The sequence below is a fragment of the Hoplias malabaricus genome, chromosome 7 (assembly GCF_029633855.1).
Source record: "Hoplias malabaricus isolate fHopMal1 chromosome 7, fHopMal1.hap1, whole genome shotgun sequence".
Lineage (NCBI taxonomy): Eukaryota > Metazoa > Chordata > Actinopteri > Characiformes > Erythrinidae > Hoplias > Hoplias malabaricus.
In genome coordinates this window covers 8,912,250-8,936,915 of record NC_089806.1, presented here as the reverse complement: position 1 = coordinate 8,936,915, position 24,666 = coordinate 8,912,250, and the positions used below count along the sequence as shown (strand labels likewise).

Here is a 24,666-nt window from a genome sequence, read left to right as displayed (position 1 = left end):
GGATTGGCAACTCAAAAGTATTCGTAGGTGTGAGTGTGTGAGTGAATGTGTGAGTGTGTGTGTTGCCCTGTGAAGGACTGGTGCCCCCTTCAGGGTATATTCCTGTCTTCCGCCCAATGATTCCAGGTAGGCTCTGGACCCTGAACTGGATAAGGTTTACAGATAATGAATGAATGAATGAATGAATTAATTAATTGATTTTGCATGAAAACAGGTGAAATCCAAAACACCAGAGAGCAAGAAACAAAGGCTGTGAAGCATCATTTTATCAGCCAGATCTTTATATGAAATGTAGGAACTTCTACATAACTGTCTGGATCCCAACCACGCCCTGTTAATTGATCAAGCATACTTCTTGGAGATAAAATGAGGTGTGTCCCTTTAGTAATATAAAAAAAAAAAAACATCACCATTAACCTCGTGAGTTTTTTGGTGTAAACGTGTCACTTGTATATCAATACAGTGCTTTGGTTTTGTAGTTTGGTATGAACAGTAAAAAACGTTATATTCATTATTGTTTATGCCCAAATGTTGAGTGAAAAGCAATCAGGTCACAAAGGTTAATAGTCTTGTTAAAGAGTATCTGTTTATAACCGAATGGTTATGGATGCATTTGATGCATTTGCCAACTTTTTACACAGCCCGTTGGCCCCAAGTGTCTTATTTTTTGAAAACCAAAATATGGTTACCGTAACTTAGGGGAAACACAATGATTCAAAAATTAGACACGAAGAAGGATAAAGAGAGAGTAAGGTTTAGTTCATTTTTCAAATCGGAGCACAGTGACTTCTTTAAGAAGTCTCTATTACAACTCATGAGAAAAGACACGTGATTACTGAGGTATTCATGTCAGGAGAGACATAAGGAGACTTTGTCTTTCCATCTGATCCCATTGTGAAATAAGAAAATACAGGTATATCAAGGAGAACTCATTTTTTCCCTCTGGGCTGGTTTATTTCAAAGAGAAAAATAATAATTTAGACGTTTTATACCTTTTTAGACCAAAGTAATATATACCTACTAATGTAAATGTTATTCTTGCAAATATTCCACCAACACAAATATTAATTTAATGTCTCACTACACCAGTACTTGTTTGTTGCAATAGCTGTTGGCCCAGATGATTTTAAAACGTGCCCTGAAATGTCGTTGGTCAACTCGGTTGCAATCGTTGATTCTGATTGGCTGTTGCTCAGTCTGAATTAGCAAGTCATTTAGACCGTTATTACTCTCCAGCAGACTGGAAATCGTGCCTTGTGTGAATAAATCAAATAACCGGGAATATATCTTTGAAGGAAAGCGTAGTAGATGTGTTTTTAAAAGGATGACTTTTTCTAAAAACTTTATCCATCAGCAGTGGCTTAAACGGGTGCTTTACCACAGCTGTAGACAACGTTACGGGATGTGAACCAAATGATTGTAAAAGGTGTCCTGAAATTTCATTGGTCAATTCGGTTGCCATTCTTGTATCGGATTGGCTGTTGCGCAATTTGAATTAGTCATTTTCAACCGTTACAAAACTCCAACAGAATTCATAAAACGAGGTAAGTAAACCAAAATAAACGGGAATATATCATTAAAGAAATGTATATGTGTTTTTAAAGGCTGACCCTTTATGAAAAACGTTTAAACAGTAGATAGATTAAACAGTTGGCGCTAACGGAGCTTTTTTACAACACATGCAGATAACGTTATGGAATGTGAACGTCCCGTAATAACAGACAAAGTGTGCATATTGTACTTATGTGTTGCAGTTTTCTTTGTTTCTTAATTTTTCTTATAACAAATGACATACACAACACAATGTATTTTCATGTATTACAAACTGTCAATTATTTCCATTATATGGTGAGGCTTCAACTTTAATTTTCGGTTGAAACTGATTTATGTGAATGAGATACACATATCTTTTGTGATTGGCACTGAATTGTGCCTATTGCTACAAAATAACGCAGACTCAATTTCCTTATAACCATATTCTCAGTGGGAGGAGCTAAAGTGCTGTATGTTGTACATTTTTCTTCTCCCCTTTTTCCTGAAGCCTCTTGACCCTGTTCAGTGTCACAGTGAGTCTGGAGTCTAGACAAAATCATTGGGCACAAGTCCATAGACAGAGCACCAGTCCATCAAAGGGCACCACACATTCACACCTGTAGGCCTAACAACGTGTGTTTTGGACTGGAAGGAAATGCATGCAGGCACAGGGAGAACACACCAAACTGCTCACAGAGAGTGACATGGGGCAGGGAGTAAACCCAAGACCCCGGGGATCTAGAGTTGTGTAACAGTGCTGTGTGCTGAATAGAGTTATTCATTCATTCATTCATTCATTCATTATCTGTAACCCTTATCCAGTTCAGGGTCACGGTGGGTCCAGAGCCTACCTGGAATCATTGGGTGCCAGGCGGGAATACACCCTGGGGGGGCGCCAGTCCTTATACAGTCATTGTATTAATTGTTTTTTGTGAGGTCACACAAACACCTGAATTCCAATTAATCTGTTTGCAGCTCAGTTTCAATTTAATATAATTTCAGTAATATATAGTGGGCATGGAATTGAACTTGTGTTTTTTTGTGATAAAAAACTGTTGTTTTTAAAAGCAAAGTGCACTTTTCCATTATATGACATAGCAATCGGCATAACATTATATACAGACTATAAAGTTAGAAGCAGAATTTTGGGCACCCTTTTTCAAATGGTGCATTTATGTCCCAAGTTATAATGTGTACATCCTGTAAAGAGAACCAATATGCTTATTATAATGCCTTTTAGCTGTTTAGAAAATCCACAAAAGATGTAATCCATCTAAACGTTCTCCTATAACCATCGCTATTCTTTTGCTTTGATGAATGAACTACATTTTCTTTGAACAGGAATTTTGAAATGAATCCATGATATGCGAGAAATGCAGAAGGGAAGATGCAGATCCAACCATAAACAGTAAAAGAGAAGCCCAGTTAAGTCTTCAGCCTTTGATACACCATACAGATCTGATTAGAGAGGAAGACACATCTGTAGCTCCATCTGCACAAAGAGGTAGGCATGTAAAGTTCTGTCAGTTCCAGATGTGCCGTCCTTAAACATACTTGATTTTGCCATATATAACTCACACTTTATAGAGAGAAATCATTTACATATAGAGCCCCTAAAGTGACATGCCACATAAATAAAAACTGTATATATATAATTAAAAATTAACTCATGGAGAAAAGCTCCTAATACATTGCCATGAGTTTTTAAAGAGTGGGAACGAGATAGGTAAGCAGATTTGTTTTTTTCGTGGGAGGCTGATACGATAACAGATAATTAGCACCTTAATGCCGATAGCTATATTAATAACGGCTAATTTTATCTTTTTTTAATTTAAAGCAAATTTTTTACATCAGTGGGTGTCACAGGACAAGCCCTTTCTTCAGTATTTGTACATTTCTGAATTTTTAAATTTTATATTTTAAGTTTATTAGTTGTAGTTCATTTATATATTTTTAGTTCTGCACGAATAGTTTCTAGATGGGTGCTAATTAGTGCAGCACTGGATTTGTTTTGGAAAGTGAGGAAGAGAGCGGCAAAACTGACAATAAAATAGAAATTTGTCATGGTGATGGATAAATTTAATCTCAGAGGCTGTTCTCTGCAGAATCTGAAAAACGTCCACATGGCAGACATAGTTGTGTATTTACAGGCGTCAGTGCATATGCACAAGTACAAAAAGGCACCAAGTTCATTCATTCATTCATTATCTGTAACCCTTATCCAATTCAGGGTCGCGGTGGGTCCAGAGCCTACCTGGAATCATTGGGCACAAGGTGGGAATACACCCTGGAGGGGGCGCCAGTCCTTCACAGGGCAACACAGACACACACACACACACACACACATACATACACCTACGGACACTTTTGTGTCGCCAATCCACCTGCAACGTGTGTTTTTGAACTGTGGGAGGAAACCGGAGCACCCAGAAGAAACCCACGCAGACACGGGGAGAACACACCTCACAGACAGTCACCCGGAGTGGGAATCGAACCCACAGCCTCCAGGTCCCTGGAGCTGTGTGACTGCGACACTACCTGCTGCACCACCGTGCCGCCCCAGGCACCAAGTTATTGGACCAATAAAAATAACTGAAAAAAATCCTCATATCAACAAATTATTCATTCCTTCATTGATTATCTCTAACTGCTTATCCAGTTCAGGGTCACAGTGGGTCCAGAGCCTACCTGGAATCATTGGGCGCAAGGCAGGAACACACCCTGGAGGGGGCGCCAGTCCTTCACAGGCAACGCGCACACACTCTCGCACCTAGGGACACTTGAGTCACCAATCCACCTACCAATGTATGTTTTTGAAATGTATGTTTTTGAAACCCACGCAGACACAGGGAGAACACACCACACTCCTCACAGACAGTCACCCGGAGGAAACCCACGCGGACACAGGGAGAACACACCACACTCCTCACAGACAGTTACCCGGAGGAAACCCACACAGACACAGGGAGTACATACCACACTCCTCACAGACAATCACCCGGAGCAGGACTTGAACCCACAACCTCCAGGTCCCTGGAGCTGTGTGACTGCGACACTACCTGCTGTACAACCATGCCGGTGTCTTATTATGAAAAAGGGCATAATTAATTAGAGGCCTCAATTTGATTTCTGCATTTATACATTCATTTATTTACACATTTCTACATTTATATTTGTATTTCAAATAAATGTGTAAATAAATGAAAGTATAAATGTAGAAATTAATTAAAGGCATTTAGTTATGCCCTTTTTCATGACAAAAATGTATGTATGTATAAAAAATACGATGTCGTGGCTAAGGTTAACTGGTATAACTGTTTAAAAAATGATGTGTGTGTGGTGTGTCAAATTTAATTTCTATGCTATTAAGTACAAGGTCAAAGAGTTCATTCATGTGTATTTGAGAACCACAGGGAAGGGGTACTGTGGGAGTTTCGCTCAACCGTTCACCCAACTCACATTGACAAATATGAAGCTCACGACAGTTTTCCCCCCAACCCACAGTAATACAGTATAACATGTTAATATTTTGAGATGGTATGACAGTATGACTGTCTGTGAGGAGTGTGGTGTGTTCTCCCTGTGTCTGTGTGGGTTTCCTCCGAGTGACTGTCTGTGAGGAGTGTGGTGTGTTCTCCCTGTGTCTGCGTGGGTTTCCTCCCACAGTCCAAAAACACACGCTGGTAGGTGGATAGGCGACTCAAAAGTGTCCGTAGGTGTGAGTGTGTGTGTGTTGCCCTGTGAAGGACTGGCGCCCCCTCCAAGGTGTATTCCTGCCTTGCGCCCAATGATTCCAGGTAGGCTCTGGACCCCCCCCCCTGAACTGGATAAGCGGTTACAGATAATGTATGAAATACAAGAACTGATTTATCCCAATATAATAGTTGCATTTCTAGTCAGTAGTAATTTGGGATTCTTAAAAAAATGTGTCTGATTACTGATCCTCTTGAAATTTTAACAATATGCACAGGCATTACACTGAAGTACGCAAACAATGACATTACGCTGACAGTGGCTCTACTTAGGCGTGGGTGTAAACTTATTTTGTATTATCATTTTGTATCTTATCGTGTGCCTTTTTTAAATTAATGACTCTAATTTGTTCCCTGTGTTTTCTAAGAACACAGTAATAGTTCTGGATCAGATGACTCATTGTGGCTTGCTCTGATTTGCGTTGGTCTTCTTGACATGTGCCGTTCCATCGGCTGATATTTGACTCACGGGGGCCAAGCATTAGGCCCTTGCTGCCGTTGCGCCACTGTAACCTTCCATTTGCTTCGGCTCCATTCACTCCAACCATATGGATGCAATCTCATCGCTGGTTTGGCTCTGGAAAAAGGGGAGTGGGGAGGGGGAGGTTAGGGTGGGACAAGGCATATTCCAGAGATGTAACACCTGGATTACATATACGCACTGCCCTAACGGTGGTTGTATTTGTAAACAGATTTTTATTCCATGACAGTTCAGCCGAATGTCAAAACCACAATACCAAGGATAATTACGAAAGATGCTTCTCCAATGATGTGCTCAAAGGGTGACCAGCAGTTTCTCAAATAAGATTGAGTTTGGTTTACTCTATGGCGGCTGCTAAATCAAAGCCAGTTGTGCAGACTGTGGGAGGAAAATCTGCAGAGAGTAAGTTGCAGTAGCTTTGTACTTGTGCACTATGGGACTCCGCACATGTTCTCAGCCCGAGCTGCCAGCAAACAGGGACTCACCTTCTGAAAAACAGTAGCTCTGTCCAGCCTAAGAATGAGGCTAATGTAGTGAAGGATAAGGCCTGGGCTCATGTTGATGTTGGATAGAGGTTGACAAAGCTAGCTAAGATGATTAATGACTGGAAAGTAGCACATTCCCTTTCTAAATGGAATTAATGTATTGCTTAGGTGAAAAGGGGAGGGGGTGGTATTTAAATTTTTACATACTGTAACATTCTTGATCACTTAAGTGTTTTGATTTTGATTTTGTTCACAACTTATATATATGATTCGTTGTTGCCTTGGAGATCTTTGCTCGTGTGGTTACCTGTTAAAAATGTGTTGTTTATCAAACTACATTCTTTGAATATATGGTGTGTGTATTTTTGGTGTGAGTATATCAGGTACAGTGTTGTTGCTGTTACTTTGACACACTGTATTGGAAGTGATAAATTTCCCACAGATAACCAGTTCAAACTTTGAGTGGGCCAGCTTCAGTTTCTAAATGGACACCAACAGGCGAGTAAATTGGTTGGAATCTGGACCTGCTGCAAGAAATGAAGTTGATAAATATCTCTACTTTCCCTTCAGGGCACTTTTAGACATGCTTGTTAGATAATATATTTTATAATAGATTTCATTAAACTTGTGCTTTGTTTATAGGCTTTTCACTGACAATGATTTGTCACTTCCTTCATAGACTGTCTGCACATACTTTTAGAGTAGGATACAAATCAAGTCTCCAATCAGGCCTCAGTGACTCAAATTCTGCTTTCACTTAAGATAGCATGACATACAGCTCTTCCTGCTAACAGCAGGATAAAACAAAACGCTGTGCCTACTTTTCTGCAAGTAGAATTCGTTAAGCTCAATCACTCCTCACTACTGACAATATTAGTAGATATTATTGACATAAAGGATTAGACAGTTACGGAGAAACGTATACCCAAGGTCAATGCAATGCTGCAGCTAGGGTACATTGACCCCATCTCTACAGCTTTTGCAACATAAAAGCCATTAACACATATTCAGAACATTTAGGAATGAGACAACAAAACTTGTTTAATGTTCCTTTTGTAGGTGCTTTGCAAATGCTGACCTTGTCTGTTATGTTCGACTAAAAATCTAATCAGTTCACCTTAACGAATTAGCCTAAATATTCGGGCCAAGTACGGTTAACCTCTAACCTAAACATATTCACGTTGGATGTAAACTTAACATCAACATTTAACCTAAGAATCTAGTCATAACACTCACCCTGTCACACAAAACAAGATCATTTTAAGTGGAAACAAATTTGCAGTTAGATGTGCTACTTGATATGTCTGTATTATTTAGGAAAATGCCAAGATGTGGGCACAACTGAGACTGCTTTTCCATATTGCTGAGAGTGATTTCTGATGATGGGAATGCCAGGGCAATAAACAGTTTTGGAGCATTTCAGACGTATATTTGCAGTGATGGATTGAGTGGCAATAACATTTTTTACCTTTTTTACAATTGTTTTCCTCAATCAGAACTTTCAGCATTTTTTTTGACTCAAGCCTGTCTTCCAATTTAACATTAAAAAGCATCTGTAGACCATGATTTTTTTTATTTTAAACGGTGAGTTGAATGATGATTCATGATGTGACAGTTGGGAAAAGTCATTTATTTATCTGTAGAAGACCTGCTTCTGAACACGGCTGCTGTGTATTTGTGTGGTACTGCTTTGGAAATATTGAGCATGAGCCAGCTCAACCTTGATCTTACTGTATACGGCAAGAATCTCAGCAGTGTTGGCAGACTATTAAATCCAGCCTCAAATTCTTTCCCAGTAGCCACTGGATATTTGCCTCGCTTGCACTGAGAAGTTTTTGGTAACAGACTTAATGCTGCTGTTCAGTCTCCTGTTAAACAGCACTGAGTCTGTCTGCCTTTTAAGGCTGGTTTATACATCTGCAAATATACACATGTCTGTGTCATCCAGGCAACATACGCAGACATTCAGAGGTGTACACCAACAGTTTATCGTAATGTAAGAATGCATAAAAACGAGCAACAATTGTCCTTTGGCTCTGTTCTATTGAGTAAATTGAAGCAGGACATCATTGGAAAAGGTAAAGACAGTGTATGACACAAAATCTTTGAGGATCAGCTGAAGCAATTTTATACTGTACTACTTCTTCTGACAACCAATCCTCAAAAGGTTCCACCTAGTTTTCATGCTGCTAGTCCGTCCCATCCCACTCCCCACCCACCCACACATACACACCCACACACCATCACATACACACACACATTTCCCCTTTTCCTTTCCCTTTGGACAGTGACGATTTAGAACAACTTTAGGATTTACGCTTTTTTTTGGAAGCTTCTTACCTGGGCTTTAATGCATTATGCCCATTAGAGATTAGTTTGTATACATTATAATTTTATAAATTGGAATAATGAGAAATCTGGGTGTGTATCAATCAGTAAATCCTCGTATTTATATTTACATATGTGTTTAATTCAGTTTCCACACATGGATATAGTGAAAATAATCGAATAACATTTACTCACCTTTGTTTTATATATAGATTTGTTTTGTATAAACTGCTCATGTGCATTAAATTAAAAATCTGAATACTTGACACAACACGTCCATCAGTCCTTCGACTTTGCCTCCTGATCTTTATTTTTGTATAGTCTAGGCCTAGACCAAAAATTCAGCTCCCTGTAAAGAGCTTAATGTGTGTATTTTGACTATAAATTCTAGAGTGTCTCTCTTTACTATAACTTCTTTATCATGCACATAATAGAATTTTCCCATCGTGATTCACCAATGGTTTTCAGGAAGCATGTGGTTCATGGTCATGTCAAATAGCTTAGTGGAATGAGGCTGTCCACTGAGTCAGAAGATATCTTCCCATTTTGGTATTGGAGAAATGAGTTTGGTTTATGCAACTAAAATGACAGCTGTTTCCCTAAGCACTCGAGTGCCTCCCAGTGTCTCACAAATCTCGAGGATGTCCTGTTCACCAAGACCGAGACATTAACCCACTGTAAGAGTGACACAACAGCTTACTCAATCTGTGATGTACTCATTCCTCTGATGTGGCTCAATCTTACAGAATTATTCAGTGAGTTGCTTGTTGGTTGGAGATTATCAGGGCAATAATAATTGCAATAGAGAAAAGGTCAATGAGTGCATAGTGAACTTCATAGTGCACTTTTTTTCATTTCTTTACCTGTGTTAATACAAACACTGGTAAAACAAAGGGTAAATACAAAGTAAATTCTCTCTCTGTGAAACATTACACATGATAACCATAAATTATTCCATCACCTAAGAGTTATGAGCTCTTATACCAAATTGTCTAGGGCTGTTTTTCTTGGAGCTCTGCTGCCTTTGTGCTTTTTAACATTAAAACCACATTTGAATGAAACTGCTGCTTATGAACAGCAGTTATAAAAATAAATGTATAATAAATGGTGATGGCTTGTGACACAATCTGAAACCTAGCTGGGCTTTATAGTTCTTCAGTAATTTTAATCACTCTTAGCCTGGTACAAATAATTGAATGCTAACTTAGGCACCAAATGAGTAAATATTTTAAACCCTGTCATTGTGAAATTTATCATTGTCATTCTGGGAATCATGGTCATGGAAATGGAAAAGTGTTAAATATTGAGTGTTGGTCTGGCGTACATGTGTTTTTTGTGCACAACGCCAGGCCACAACAGACGCTTTTGTCATCACTGCTCTCATGTAGGACCTATGGAAGAGGATTCTCCTGACCCCAGTAATTTACTGAGGGGAACACCAAAGAACTTTATCATTGCTAGACAATGTGCTTGGTCTGCCTTTAAGGAAAGAATGCTGTCTGAATGGCTGGGGCTGGATTTGAATGATGATGGATTATGATAGAGGGCTATGTGTGTCAGGATGTTATGTTTTAAGGTATTGGCCCTTTCACTTTTCTAGACATTTTCCAGATATAAACACAAATCAAGACACAGGCTTTTTTCTGAGGTCTACTTCCTTGCAGAGTCAAGGACCTTTGACTCTGTTTTTGCACTTTGATGATGGTCATGAATAAGCCAGTAAAACACATCAGAAAGTGATCAAAGGAGTGTGATAGTTCTGACATCAAGCGTCTGTGATTCGGTTTACTGTTAAAACGATTAGAGCGTTACACAATATTTGTCTGACCCTTAAAAGTCCAGAGTGGCTGTGAGATCACTTTAATAGTGTATTTACATAAACACAATGTTAGCTACAGAATGACTTTTACATTTGAATTACATTCTGTAATAATAGGTTAGTCACACATTTGTCAGAAATAACAACCATGTCATGATTTACTTTTTTTATGTTAAAACATTTTTGACTTGTTCTAAGTTCCAACAAATTATTTAGTTAAATATCTTATCTGCTGATGGTTGCAGGACTTTTCTGGGTAGGCTCTAGACCCACCGTGACCCTGAACTGGATAAACAACTACAGACAATGAATGAATGAATGAATGAATGAATGAATGGTTGCAGGAACATCAGTTGATAAATCTTTAATCTCTTAAATATTCAAAAATGTATTTATTAAATAAAATTAGAACTACTAATTTCAATTAAGTTCAAGCTTTTTAAACACAAAAACATCCTTAATTTTTACTAATATAGAACAGTTTCTCAAATGGCGCCTGAAGTTAAATCTGATGCTGTTCTGTTGCCATTTAGTCTGATTGTACGAGAGTGTTTTTTTTCCAGAAATCTAAATGCTTGCTTTTTTTGTTCAGTCAGTTTTATTGTGACTCAAGCCTAAACTTTTATTGTGGACATTTACTAAATAACTGACAACATCAGCTGTCTACACTTCATATCTGAAAGCATCCTTTCTTAGTACTTTCCTGTTCTGAATTAGTTTTATATATGATTGGTGGACCTCTGGGACAGCCATTAAGACTAGTGTGATTACTGCTCCATGCTAATGATTGTGTTCAGGAGGTTTCTGGGTTTTATGGTGGATGAGATCATTGAGCAGCAGATGTGTCATCAGTCTCCACTGTGTGTCTTCAGTGGAACTCCAACATAAACAATTCTGGTTGAAAAACAGCCTTTAAGACTTCCACACACAAAAAAAATAGATGTCATGAAGAGCAGTCATACTTAGACATCAAAGTGCAAACACATCGCTCTGGTGATGGATGTCTTTCTTCACAGTGCTGTAGACTACACAGATGATCTGATCTACTTGAGGAGAATCAGACATTTTAAATAGGCCAGTCCAGTCCTTAGAATAATTTAGAAACTGATTTGACAGCTTTCCTGTAAATTACTTATTTTTAATTTTTTTGTGCTTTTGTGAGCAGGTTGTATTTGATGTATTTTGATTCATGGTTTTCTCAAATTACTTGCTCTTTGTTCCAAATAGCATTCTGTCTAGACTGAGAGAATGGCAAATGCCAATTTCAGGCTCTGTTATGTATTCAAAAAACACAAAAACCAAAGGCGAAATGCTTTTTATGTAAGCAATAAAATACGAGAGGGAATGCTATAATGTGAGATATTGGCAGCGTCATTATCACACGTTATAGCACAAACCCGAGTGTATTATTGCTATTAAACCACACTTATTTATTTTATCATTGTCTTAATATAAAGAACTATTATTAAAGAAATTTAAAAAATTGTTTATCAACCTTGCGTGAGGTAAAATAGTTCCATTACGTCACACGTTGCTTTTTTTTGCCCTTTTCAGCAAGGTCTGGATTTTTAACTGGTTCCATTCATGATTTCTGAACCTTGATTCTCTCTGTGTTTACACCAGTTTCAATGGGAACCAAGTCTGGATTATATATATATATTACACACGTAAATGCTGCCAAGTTCTATTCAAGTTAAAATGAGTATTTTGGAGTGTGGCTCCAGAAGCTGGTGTCCTGCTGAGCTGGTGAACAAGAGCAGAGCAGAAGAGAAAAATAACAGACGTGCATTGACTCGAGTTGAACACAGTTACATAAATCAAACAGAAATTTATTTTTAATTTGGTCAAATGCTGTAGCTGTAACGTCTTATCATTGGGCTTAAAAAATCCCCCTACAAGTTTTAATTTATCATTTATTTTGTGCTGTAAAACACTCCTTCTTAACATGTGATGAAAAACGTTATGCATACAGTGTTCTGAATGTAAATAATTTAAATTTAAATGAGTTTAGAGTCCACTGTCTGTTTTCTTCCTGCCGTACTTATGAAACCCTTGATACAGTCCCGCAGTCACCTGCACCAGCTGAATTGTGGTTGAACCCCAGACACTTGCGTACTACTAGTTACGATGTTCAGTATGTGATGACTGTGATGGCTTTTAGTGGCACTTTATGTTCAAAATAGGCTAAGATCCAACTTGCATTGCTTTACATAGATGTGCTGGATCCTGGCCCCTTGGGAAATCTGCACTCATGGTCTAAGGCTGTAATATATGCATGTGTCAAGGATACTGCTAAAACTTTGTAATATTCGTATGTCCGTCAGTGTACTTTATAGAGAGCTTTGTTTAAGGGTTGAGACTAAAGTAGGATTAGATAAAGTTATGCTCTTGATCAAAATTGCTGGATGGCTCCGGTTCTCATTGAGTTCATGTATTATTATGTGCATAATGTCTCATGCCATTGACAAATTACATGTGCTTTAGGGTTTCAAACTAGCTCACAAAATTAGATATTATTTATTTGTCTTTTTGGATGTGTAACAATCCCAGATTGAGGAAAATAATGAAAATGGGTGAAATTGGTTGAGCGTTCACCTAAGTAGTACAATTTTGCTCTTAGTTCCAGCAATTTGTTTTGATGAAAGAGAAACCCGTTCTGGAGGCTTATCTTTAATCAGAGTGATTTCATCATGTTTCATGCTCTCGTTGCCAAGGAGCTTTAACTTCAGCATAAATGTTTGGAAAAGGATTACTAACACACTAATCCTGAATTCTATGATGAATACAACTCTACGGACAGCGTTACATGCTTACCCTGAAATATCCGGCACTGTGAGGACCCTAGCAACAGCAGGATTGCAAGTGTAATAGAAGATTGAGTTGTGTTACATCTTGTCCTTCTAACTATAGAGGAGTTATGGCTCCCATGGTCCTACATTCGTTTTCCTCTCCCTCTCTCGCTGTCTGGTTCAGAGACTGCAATCAGTTCCCATTATTTCGTGGTCCCGGGAATGAGCAAATCGTCCAACTTGGAACTTCTGTCAGAACCTTTCTTGTTTCACCACCATGACCTCATCTCACAAAGAGAAACTAGCAGAAGGGGAAAAAAAAGGCTGAGTTTAATAGATGCATCAGACTGATAAAGAGCATCCTTTTCTTTTGCTTTCCTCACAGCTTTTGTGCTACACTTGCTGTATTTGATACATCCTGGAAGAAACTTAGCCTGAGTATCTCCAGGGATGTTTAGTGTGTAGGAAGAATATGGTCCTGTCTTCACTATAGTAGAGTCCCACAGCTGAGAGGGGGTGATTGTGTGGAAAAATGATCTAATATCCTAATAGACTGTAACAGTTTGACTGTTCGGAAGTAATGAGAGTGATTATTGTTATGCTCTCCCGGGTGGTTGTGATTTACTGTTAAGACTTCAGCTGCTCAGGAATTGCTTAACTCAGACCTTACACTTACACAATTATTTACTTATTTACTTACTGTTTTTTTTATTTATCTTAAATTCTTAATACAATGTAGTAGTATTTCACTTTATTCCATTATATCAGATATTTCTCCCTCTTAACTAAAATAAAGAAAATCAATTCTGTTAAGTGCACACTATACCCTTTGTCACAACATACTTTTTATTTTTGCCATTTTTTGGTCATATATAAACCACAGTTGGGTCAGTTTGGGTCTTTTTAGATTAGTGCCTGTTGAAACAGAATGTAATGTTAGGAAATAAAAATAATTATTTAAGGATAATTTTATAGTTGGTTCCTGTAACACTGAAAATGTAAAATTCCCAAGGAAAACTGATGTTTAGTTCTTTCTTTCTATTTCTTCAGGGCTTCTATAAACTGCATTCACCTGCACACACAGCTGTCTAACATTCACATGGCTAACTTCACTGACTGAAAAAAATCGAATCTTAAAACCTAACTTACACTTACTGTCGTTAGAGTCCTGAGTGTTAGTCTATTTACTGCCATGGTAATTATCCTCCTATGTCCGAAAGCAAACAATTCTACAAAATGTCTTTTTCAGAGACATGTGACTTCATTTACAAGACTATGATTAGTGACACATTGGATTTAATTATTTTCTGCTGTTATTTACTCAAGGAATAAACATCTTTGAACACATACCACGTGGAATTGTCTGTGTGTGACAGGTGCAGGCTGGAAGCTTCACAAGAAATGCATGTGTACAAGGGACTGGTTTTGAAAGCCATTCTGCATTTGTGTACAAGTTAAAATTTTTTTCCTGCATTAGTTAGTTACAGAATAAAGAGAACAGTTTAATTTTCACATGAAATGAGCATGCAAGTTTTTGAAAGAGCTCTTCTGGTCTCTGTTTTCTGAGTTAATTCAGAAAGAGAGTGGCTTCATTGCAATTTTTTTCTTTTCCTCACATTCCCATTGGATACTGCTCATCCCTATTTTTACCACTTGTCAAACATAAGCTAACATTATCAAATATGCTAGAAACCTTTGGAGAATGTATTGTTTTAACTCCACTGGCCAATGCATAAGAGTGATATCACTGGGTGTTTTAGAGAAATTTCCAATTTCTAAATTAGTTTAATATTTTGAGTCTTGTGTTATCTAAGAAACATTAATACTCTCGTAGCTGTAATATGTACACTAAAGCCTAGTGTGTCAAATTTTACTATCGCATATTGCACATTTGCAGGTTTAACGTTCACAGTAGAATTGTTAGGTTAGCTTGATTAGACATAATTAGTAAAGGGCTTACTAGGCTGGCAATATACTCCTCTAGATCATTTGCTTAAATGACTAGCATTGTTAGTTTTACACAATATATGTTCTGTTTTAATGTCTTAATATTTTTGCTTTTTTATTTTTATTTTAATTTGCTTACAACATTGGAAGGGTATATATTTTGTGCACTTTCGTGCCAGGTTACATCCATTCAGCATTTAATGGGGAATGCACTGTGGGGAAGGCAGTATATAAGCTCCTTTGCTGTGTCATAAACACCTATCAAAAGCAGTTGAGGCCGCACAGCGTTTTGGTGTTAATGCTTTTAGAAGATTTTTGTGATATGGAACAGGGTGACATTTGTAAGGTGCCATGTGGTTTTACAGGCCCCGCAGAGTGCACTCATAATTTTATTGTAAGTGTGCAGGCAAAAGCTTTAGTTCCCTCCCCCACTCCCTCCCACAGTGGTTATTATAAATAATACCACCACAGAGGCCTGGGAACAAAAATTCTAACAGAGGTACATTTAAAATACCAGGGAGGGTTTTGTTCAGTCACAAACTGTTCAAGTAAACTACTGTTGGAGACCAAGCCTGATTGCAGAAGTCAAAATGTCATTCAGTGGAATTATTTGGAGATTGACAGGAACATTTTTATAATTGAATAATTTTTCTGCATCCATAAAATAAAGATTCACCCACAGATCTGTGCCATCAGAGAGGAAGTCCTGTGATCAGAGTATTTCCAATCTCTTTTTAGTCAAAATGTTTTTTCCAGATATTTTGCTCTTGATGTAGCTTTCACACACCAGTTATGTTTCTATCACTGTGTTGTCTAGACTCTAAAGAAATGCTTTACACAACACTTGTGAAAGCTTTGTTGGCAGAACAAACTTTATACAAGTTTTATCCAAGAATATGGTCAACCTTTTTATGCAAAAAAAAAAAAGGGAAGATATTTTTCCCAAATTTATTCATAAAGCATGACTGGGAAACCTACATTCTACAAAATACATTCTAAAAATGTAGTAAAACTAAAATACGCAATTTATTACATTCAAATATTTATTTAGTAGACAAAGACAAATAGAAAACAAAGAAAGCTAAGTGTCTTTTGAGGTGGAAATGTGTGTTGAGGGGAAAAAAACAACAGTTTTTTGTATGTGGATTTGAACTTTTCTGTACGTTTTTACTCACTGTTTGAATTTTCACAGAAACTCATTTACTATTTGAGTTGTTTACTTTTGTAGCACTTTGGTAATGCAGTTATCCATCTCTCGAATTTGGAGACATTTCCATCTTAAGTGATCCGAAACAGCAAAAATAAGTGCGTATCCTAATTTCAGTTGATGCTTTTCAACTTTTAAATGTCTAAAAAATACACCAAATACCTCTTCCATGAGCAGAGAGAGAAAGATTAACATATCAGACAGACACCGGGGATTCATAAACAAATCAGACTGGTTTCCAGCATGCAAACAAACTGGAGAACTAGCAAACGTTGAGGAAATATCTTCAAATGTTTTTATTACAATCGTGAACTATGCCTCTAATTCTGTTTTGGATGGTCTGTTTCATTTTTGGCCCGTGCAATCCAACATCCGTTTATCCAAGGAGCAAGCTCCAACCGCAACTTGTTTGACCACAGAACATGTTTCCACTGTCTTTCTGTCCATCTCAGATGATTTTGGGCTCAGAGGACTAGCACCGGTTGCTTGATGTCACTCACACAGTAGAGCTCCAGCCTCAGCAGAAAGCTTGCATCTCCGTACACAATATTTTAATATATTTTATTCTGTAGATTGAAATAGAAATGTACTACGCAGTTAGCTGATTGCTAAATGGACTGTGTAAACAATACAGACATTAGCTAAGCTCATGCAAATGTTCACTATCTAAAGATTTTCTCTTACCACGCTGTAATTTTCATTACTATATTTGAGTTAATTGGAATATAATGGCTTCAAGCTGTGACAAACAAGAACAAATGGAGATGTGCTTCTTGTTTATTTTTAATAGAAATGATAAAGTTTTAAATGAGAAATATAAATTTAAACCTACTCTACAATAATACAAAAATATTTTTAAATGTATGCTGTCGTTAATCAAAGTTGAGTTACACTGCATGCATTTCAACTGTGAAGGTGAAAAGTGCAGGAGAAGTAGTGTGTGGTGCTGTGTCTGTAGAAGAGCAGCTGATGTTAATTACAGCTGCAAGTGATCCTGATCTGACAGGGTTTGTGTGCCACGGTGCAGGAGCTAATTCTCTCTCTTCACCTTTTCCTCACTACAGCCATGATGTCATTGGAAATGTTTGCTATTTTACTGAAGGTTGGCCTGCTCCCCCCTCACCACTGCTCGATCCCACCCACACATCACCATCTCTCTGGAAATAGCAGAAATGCTGTGTTAATCTCACTGCTGAGAAAAGATTATGCTACATCTATGTGATTAACACATACTGAATTCTGAGACGAAGACATCATTGATTTCATACGTAACAACTTCTATTGTATGTTTATGTAAGCTTTGCCAAATGGCTTCTTGGGATTTTTCATGAACATGTTAACCAATCCATCTGAACGCCCCATTTTTGTTTAGCAGAAAAGGCTTTTAAAATCCTCTCAATGTTCTTTTCTGATTAGTTCAAACTAAACACGTGATCTTTTCCACGTCACCAAGAAGTTCAGTGCTCAGTCCTACTCCTTCGTGTCTGACTTTGTTGACAGCCTTCATTCAAAATGTCTATATGTTTACTTTTTCAGCACTTCATTTGCTTTTCTGTTTTGTGTAACCAGTATTAAGCATTGGTTCTTAGTTCTAGCTCGGTTTGATTAGCTTCTCTTACTAGCTTCAGTGAATAGCATGCACTATTAAAGAAATTAAATGATTCCCTGATTTTGCAATTGTTCTCCCTGTTTGATCTATTTCCATACATATTCCCATGACTCTTTATTCACTCAAACATCTGCTGCTTTCTTGAAGCTCAAGTGTCCTGCTGCACAAGTTAACATGATTTGTTTCTTGGTTTTATGAAGTCAGAGACCCTGTTTGTCTGAATCTTTCCAGTTGAAACTAGTGATCGACCGATATATCGGCCGGCCGATATATTAGTGCAAGAGGCCATGCTGCAATTAGTGCAATGCTGTGGGCAGCTCCGTCATTCTGGCTGTTAGAGCGCCCCTTGCATCCATTTCGCCATCTTACAGACAGACATCATTGAGCACAAGTACAGGAGTACAAGCCTCCAACCAGTAGAGAAAAGGATATGAATTATTTTCTCTTCTTCAGCTCTCACTATTTGTTACTGGCTGCTCTTTGTAACATACACTCAATAATCTGCATCATAAACGACTGAGTTGATAGTTGTAACCTAGAAACCCAGCGTTATTTAGCCTCGCTCATTGGTCAGCGGCACCTATAAAAAAACACTCATTGTTATATCTGTCTGTATATCTCAAGTACTACAGGTCCAAAGTCAACAGTTAACGTACCAAATTAAAGCTTAAAGTCACTGATTTTCATTGATTTAATCATTTTATATATAATCCCACTGATAAATAAGTATTTTTGCTATGTTATTTTCAGACTTTTCACTGCGCCATATTTGAGTAGTGTGTACATATCATACACCAATCGAATGGTCAGACTCTCAGGATCATATACACTAAAATGTAGGACTAGATATACACTAAAATGTAGGACTAAGGATTTAAAGCCAAAAAAAATATAAGATAATCCAAACTTCGGGTTTCTTCCACATCACTGACGAAACCGCTGCTTCTTGAAGCCTGAAGAGCTCACAAGTGGCTCACACACAAAGTTAGCACAGCAGACTTATGCAGGAGAGTTATGGCGATGCGCACCCAAGGAGGAGGGACAAACACGCAACAGAGCGCATATGTTTCCAGCGCCTAACAGACCCAGACACTCAGAGAGAAACTCAAACGGTTCTGTTTGACAGCCACAAGCTCCACAAACAATAATCAAGTCAATAAACATGTTTCAAAGCTTAGATGTCTTTTACTAGTTACATTTCCCCCACTGAGGACATTTAAATGCCGCAGGGGTGTGGGGGAGGTTGCCTTACTCTACAGCCAATCAGAGTGCAGCTCTCGCCTTTTAACACGTCAGTCATTTAAAGGAACACTGTACTCAGTGAGAAACAAGTGTAAACATCAGAAATAAACTCAGTACATCAGAATAAAACACACCGTACCTAAGGGTTTTTATTGTTTGGTGAGAGGTAAATGGCCACTTGGTGGGGGACAGGAGACAAGTTTCTCAAAGAAAGTAAAGAAAAACACTAAGATGTTGACATTAAGTCTAGCCAAGATATAACACTGTATTTTTGCAGTAAAAGTAATCATTTTCCTTATGGAGAGTTTGGGGTCTAAAGAGACACTTGAATAACTTCAAATCAGTATGAGGTATCAACTCCAAATTTTACCTGATGAAAGTAGACCCCTGGAGACACAATTTTAAAAAGAAAAAAAGTAATGGGACTCATGAACTCTTCAGTTTATAGTCACTTACATTTTTTTTTTTTCAAAAATAAGACAAGCGCCTACAATTTATTTTCTTCATATAAATTTCAGGACCTCTAAATGGTTTCTGTTACAAATTTGAAGGGTTTTCTGTAAAAATAAATCATGATAATGCCTCTAGTTTATTCACTGCCTGAGGAATGGGAATATTGGCTTTACATATCGGCCATCGGCCACTACTGCTGTCTAAAAAATCGGCATCGGCAATCAAAAAACCCATATCGGTCGATCACTAGTTGAAACACTGCAGTTTCAATGTGGAAATGCTTAGCAGTGACACTGACTGCCTATTTCACATGTCTTCTAGTGTATAATCAACACCACATGGGCATGTTAACAAGGTAAAAACTGAACTTCACTGGAGAGTATCTTTAAAGGCAGCATAAATTTCACTATTAGACTTGGTGTACAAATTAATTAATCCAATGTTAAATGATCTACTTTTTCTTCTACTTTTCATTTATGAGGGACGTTAGGGAGGGAGAAGATTATAAACTGCTTGTTGTGAGGATAATAGTTCTAAAATATATATTGGTATGATTCTGAGTCAGAATAACATGTAAAACTGTGATCATTTCTGCTTTACTTGGGTCATTTAGAGGAAAGCTTTCTTTGTAATGAACCATTAAAACGTGTCTAGACATGAATTTCTTAATTCTTTTCACAAGCCGCCAGTTCAGGTTAAATTTCCACTAATTATGCCAAAGAGAAGGCCCAGGGGAATGTCTTGTTATGTGAGATATGTCTGATAAATAGGTAATGGAAAATGCTTGTTGAAGTCTGATAGTTTGAGGCCATTATAATAGGAACTTTTACTTTATAAATGCTGCTTGCCCAACGTGATAATGTACAATACCATATGGAGCACACACACGTCTTAAACATAAATCTTAGTAGTACAGTTCATTTTAGTACTTGTGACTGTGCTTCTGAATTAAGTAAATTAGCAAAGCTAACAGTTGCGTCATATTAGCTCCTTAGATCTATGCATTCTTATTCATGTTAGGCCACATCTGTTTACCGTTTTTTTAGTCAGGTAAGTTTTAATAAGACCTAAATAAAGAAATCAATTACATTTGCTCATTTGGTCCAGTATATCTGAGAAGCACTGGTCTCAACAGAGATGTGGCTGTGGGCCTTTCTAACCTTTTATTAACTCGCAATCTTTAATTTTGGTAATTACTAACTAATAATACATCTGTTTCCAACATCGGTTTCCATGACAAAAAAACACTAGTATAATCTGTCTCCTTCTGCTTCCATGGAAAAATCCATTTATTTTACACCATGCTTTTCTGAACATTCATGCCCTGTAGTTGAGCATTCCGAAATAACTTTTAAGACTTAATTTAATACTGATGTCATTTTTATGAGATACTTTTATGATGCCTGAACTTCAGGGACATTTTCATGTCTGTACTGTTTTGAAAGTCTTTTTGCCATGCTGTAGTTTGGTTCATCTTATCTTTAATTCTTTTCAGTATCTGAATAATTTTACAGCATCCACTTCTGATGAATTTTGAGACGTCTTTGGTCTGGAAATGATGTGGCGCTCAGGTCTTTTCAGTCCTTGGAAACAAGCATGGTTTTGCTTTAGATTAAATGAAAAGACTCTGCTTTGTCCTGTCTCTTATTTTTAAAAAGAAAAAAAAGTAAGGTCTTATTTTGTGCCTAGAGGTCCGCTTATTAAAAAGAACTTGCAGCAAATTGATACCAAGCCAGTATACCCTTATAAACGTCATTGATTAAATACTAAAGGGCTTAGATAATAGTTCATACAAGTTCATACAGCAGCATTGTAATGACATCATGCAAAAGCAGTGTTTTTGTAGTGTGTTTCTGTTGGTAAGCTTATGCTGGTGTTTTTGGATTCTGTACCTGGTTATGAAGATGTGGCCAACACTGTCCTCTTTCGGTCTGTAGGCAATGTTGGGGGTATAAGTGAATTATGACTTTTCATTCATTCCTCCATCCATCTATACATTCTTTTATATTTTAGAAGTTCATCCTGATCAGGGACACAGAGGGTCCAGAGCCTAACAAGAATCATTGGTTACTCATCTAAAGACACTCATCTGTATGAGTCCATATACCTGACACTAGTCTAATGTGTTTACCAAAACCCAGTGTCTGTGAATGGGTAATAAAACAGTCTCTGTCTGGTATGCTAGGCTAGTATGTTGTGGTTGATATAGACTTATTTTTGCTGTTGTGGATCACTTAAAGGAATACCATGTAAAAATGGTCTTTTTTTGTCTCCTGAGCTCCCCCTACCTGCTGCTGAGTGTAATTCACATTTACAGTACTGGTGTGAAATCAAGTCTCACCCCCCAGCCCATTCACATTCACACAACCGGCTCGCAGGGCTTTTGCTAACAGTCTCTGTCTGTCTCTTTCTCTTGCACATACAGAGCTTCTGAGCAGAGGGATATACAAATTGGTCTCGAAGCGTTCTCGAGGCTTCTGCTAACACGCTCCCTGTCTCACAGACAAACACATCTCCCTCTCTCTTTCACTCTCTCTCGGCTTCTGAGCGGAGGGATGTTCAAATCGGTCTCGAGGCTTCAGCTGATAAACACACACACACACTACCTCAATTTTGAGCCTGAGGAGAGTGTGTAATCAAATGGAATGATGTTAACTAAATGATAAAATGCATATATTGTTCATAATTTACATTAGACTGCTGTTTTATGACAGGAATGAACCTTTAGTAACCTTTAGTATTATTCTAACTGTTATAACCACACACAGACGGACAGAAAAGCACTTATTGCCAGAATTGATGTCCACAAATATTAACATTAAAGCAATTGGTTAAAAAACACAACAACAACAACAACACTGACCTTGAGTATATTATTGTGATTATACCACTGTTCCTTATTGCCATTTGTTATTAGGTTTTAAGATAATGATTTGTTTGTATATCAAGTTCCACAAGGTAAAACATTTTCATTCCGTCACACATTCCTTTTTGCCCTATTCAGTGAACTCTGGATCTTGAACTGGTTCAGGATTCTTGAACCTTGTTTCTCTCCAGCGAGCCGATCTGCATTTGCACCAATTTTGAAGGGAAAAAAGGCTGCGTTAATCAGAGCTGCTCTTTGTCTAAAATCGGGGCAGAGCCAGAAATAAACAGAGTCCATAAAATATAATAGTCTTAACCCTTGTTTCCAACACCTTCAGATCATAGTGATATACAGTAAACGATGCAAAGTTCTCTCTGTTTAAGATAAAAGTGAGTATTTTGGATCCAGAGCCATCCTGCTGAGCTGGTGAACGAGAGCAGCCGAGATAAGAAATGCCTTGATTTGGCAAGTTCAACATAAAATCACAGAAACCACACAGACGTAGCATTTTCCTGTTCTTCATCTCCTTGCAATTTTTTTTGTTTGTTTCTAAAACAGAAAGCATGTAATGGGTCCACTGCACCATTTTACACACACACACACACACACACTTAGTCTTAGCACTTAGTCTCCTCAGGGTTCAGGGCTGTAGGATTGTATAAGCATTGACATCATGTGATTTGCTAATTGATGGACTTGGTTTTATGGCCCAGACAACAGATGTCTAAGTGATAGACAGACCTCAAAGAAAAGACATTTAATTAAACAAAGTGTGTCTTAGAAACTGAAACGTGAAACATTATTAATTCTTCAAAAGACACAAGTTAACATCTCATGGAATCCTCCAGAATGATCTGACACAAGCCCCAGAACAATGTTACCTGTAAAAGAGTGACTGCCTATGATTTGGCCTTATTCTTAGTAACACAGTAACACTAGACAGGTGTTGAGATTTGACTGATTAACTGATGACTTGTTTAGACCAAGGGTGAACTCTTGCACACTAGAACAAAACACAAGCTTCAGTAATCATCTTGTTTCACTCGTATGTGATCTCTATGAATAACTCACTCAGATTGGGATAGAAAAGCAGTGAAACGCATTAGAGACTGTCATGCTAACGGTTTTCCTTTAGATGTTATGATGAAAATTCAAATGTGGCTAATCGCCCAATTTGTTTACATTAGTGCTGTTCTTTAAAACCAGAAAATCTGTCCCCAATATAGCACCCACGCCAATATATGTACTTCACTCCAGCCCATGAATAGCGATTAATAGCATCAGATTGCAGTTATTTATTTATGTAATTGATTGACAGCATTAGTTTGAACCTTCTAGTTCCACCTTAAATATTGCAGTAGACTTGGGTGCTTGAATGTAATTGCACCACTTTTTACGGTGGAAGTGGAAATTGGCTGATTATCAGTATGTGAACATAATGCTAATGAAATCTTATACATATGGACTAAAGGGCCATATTATATTGAATCTACATTAAATTAAGGTAATACAATGGTTATATGATTTTAAAGAGACATTACTGACATTTGTGAGTTTGTTCAGTAGCTTGCACTCTGTTTGGAGAGTGTCTCTGGAAAAAATTCTCAGATCATTGCAACCTTTAATGTTATCTCTAGAATCTCCACTGTGAATGTGATCTTAAATATTCAATACATTGCCCAGCCCTCAGTATTACCTAGTTAAACTCATTTACGCTGCCATAGAAAATCCCTTTTTCCCCCACCAAACAAAGGTCAAACTTTTCCAAATAGCCGTGTTTGATTACGTCTGGGAGATTGTATGGATATGAAAGGCTAGCATTTTTGAAGACGTAAGATTAATTACTTGTGTGACTGAATGTGGCCAGTGCTAAATCTAATCCTAAACCTCAGAATGATGACAAGCTACCAACTTGTTTTTTTCTCACACCAATAAGGAACATTTTCCAGGTTTGTGAGCATTTTTACAGCATAACTGGACACAGACTTTCCACTCAAATCTGTCAGCAGCAGATGAGTAAAAGTCTGCCTGGATATATCCATCCAGAGGAAGATTCCAGATTGGGGGTCTTGCCAGTCGAGTAATTCTAACCACATGTGACACAGTTAATCTAAACGGTAGAATGACTATTTTCTAATGTAGATGGGTCAAGGCT

The 24,666-nt window shown here is 37.7% G+C and overlaps 1 protein-coding gene across 4 annotated transcripts in view; it reads left to right on the top strand.

Annotated features, from left to right (window-relative positions):
* Positions 1-1,229: 1,229 nt before the first annotated feature.
* The window catches only part of naa20 (N-alpha-acetyltransferase 20, NatB catalytic subunit), a 169,142-nt gene continuing 145,705 nt past the window's right edge, over positions 1,230-24,666 (top strand). For 3 of the 4 annotated variants that reach the window (XM_066676315.1, XM_066676313.1, XM_066676314.1), the window contains exons 1-2: positions 1,231-1,544; positions 2,875-3,037. The gene's annotated coding sequence lies outside the window, so the exon portion shown is untranslated. Of the gene's footprint in view, positions 1,545-2,874; positions 3,038-24,666 lie in introns of all 4 variants that reach the window. The other variant, XM_066676316.1, reaches the window with a different exon arrangement.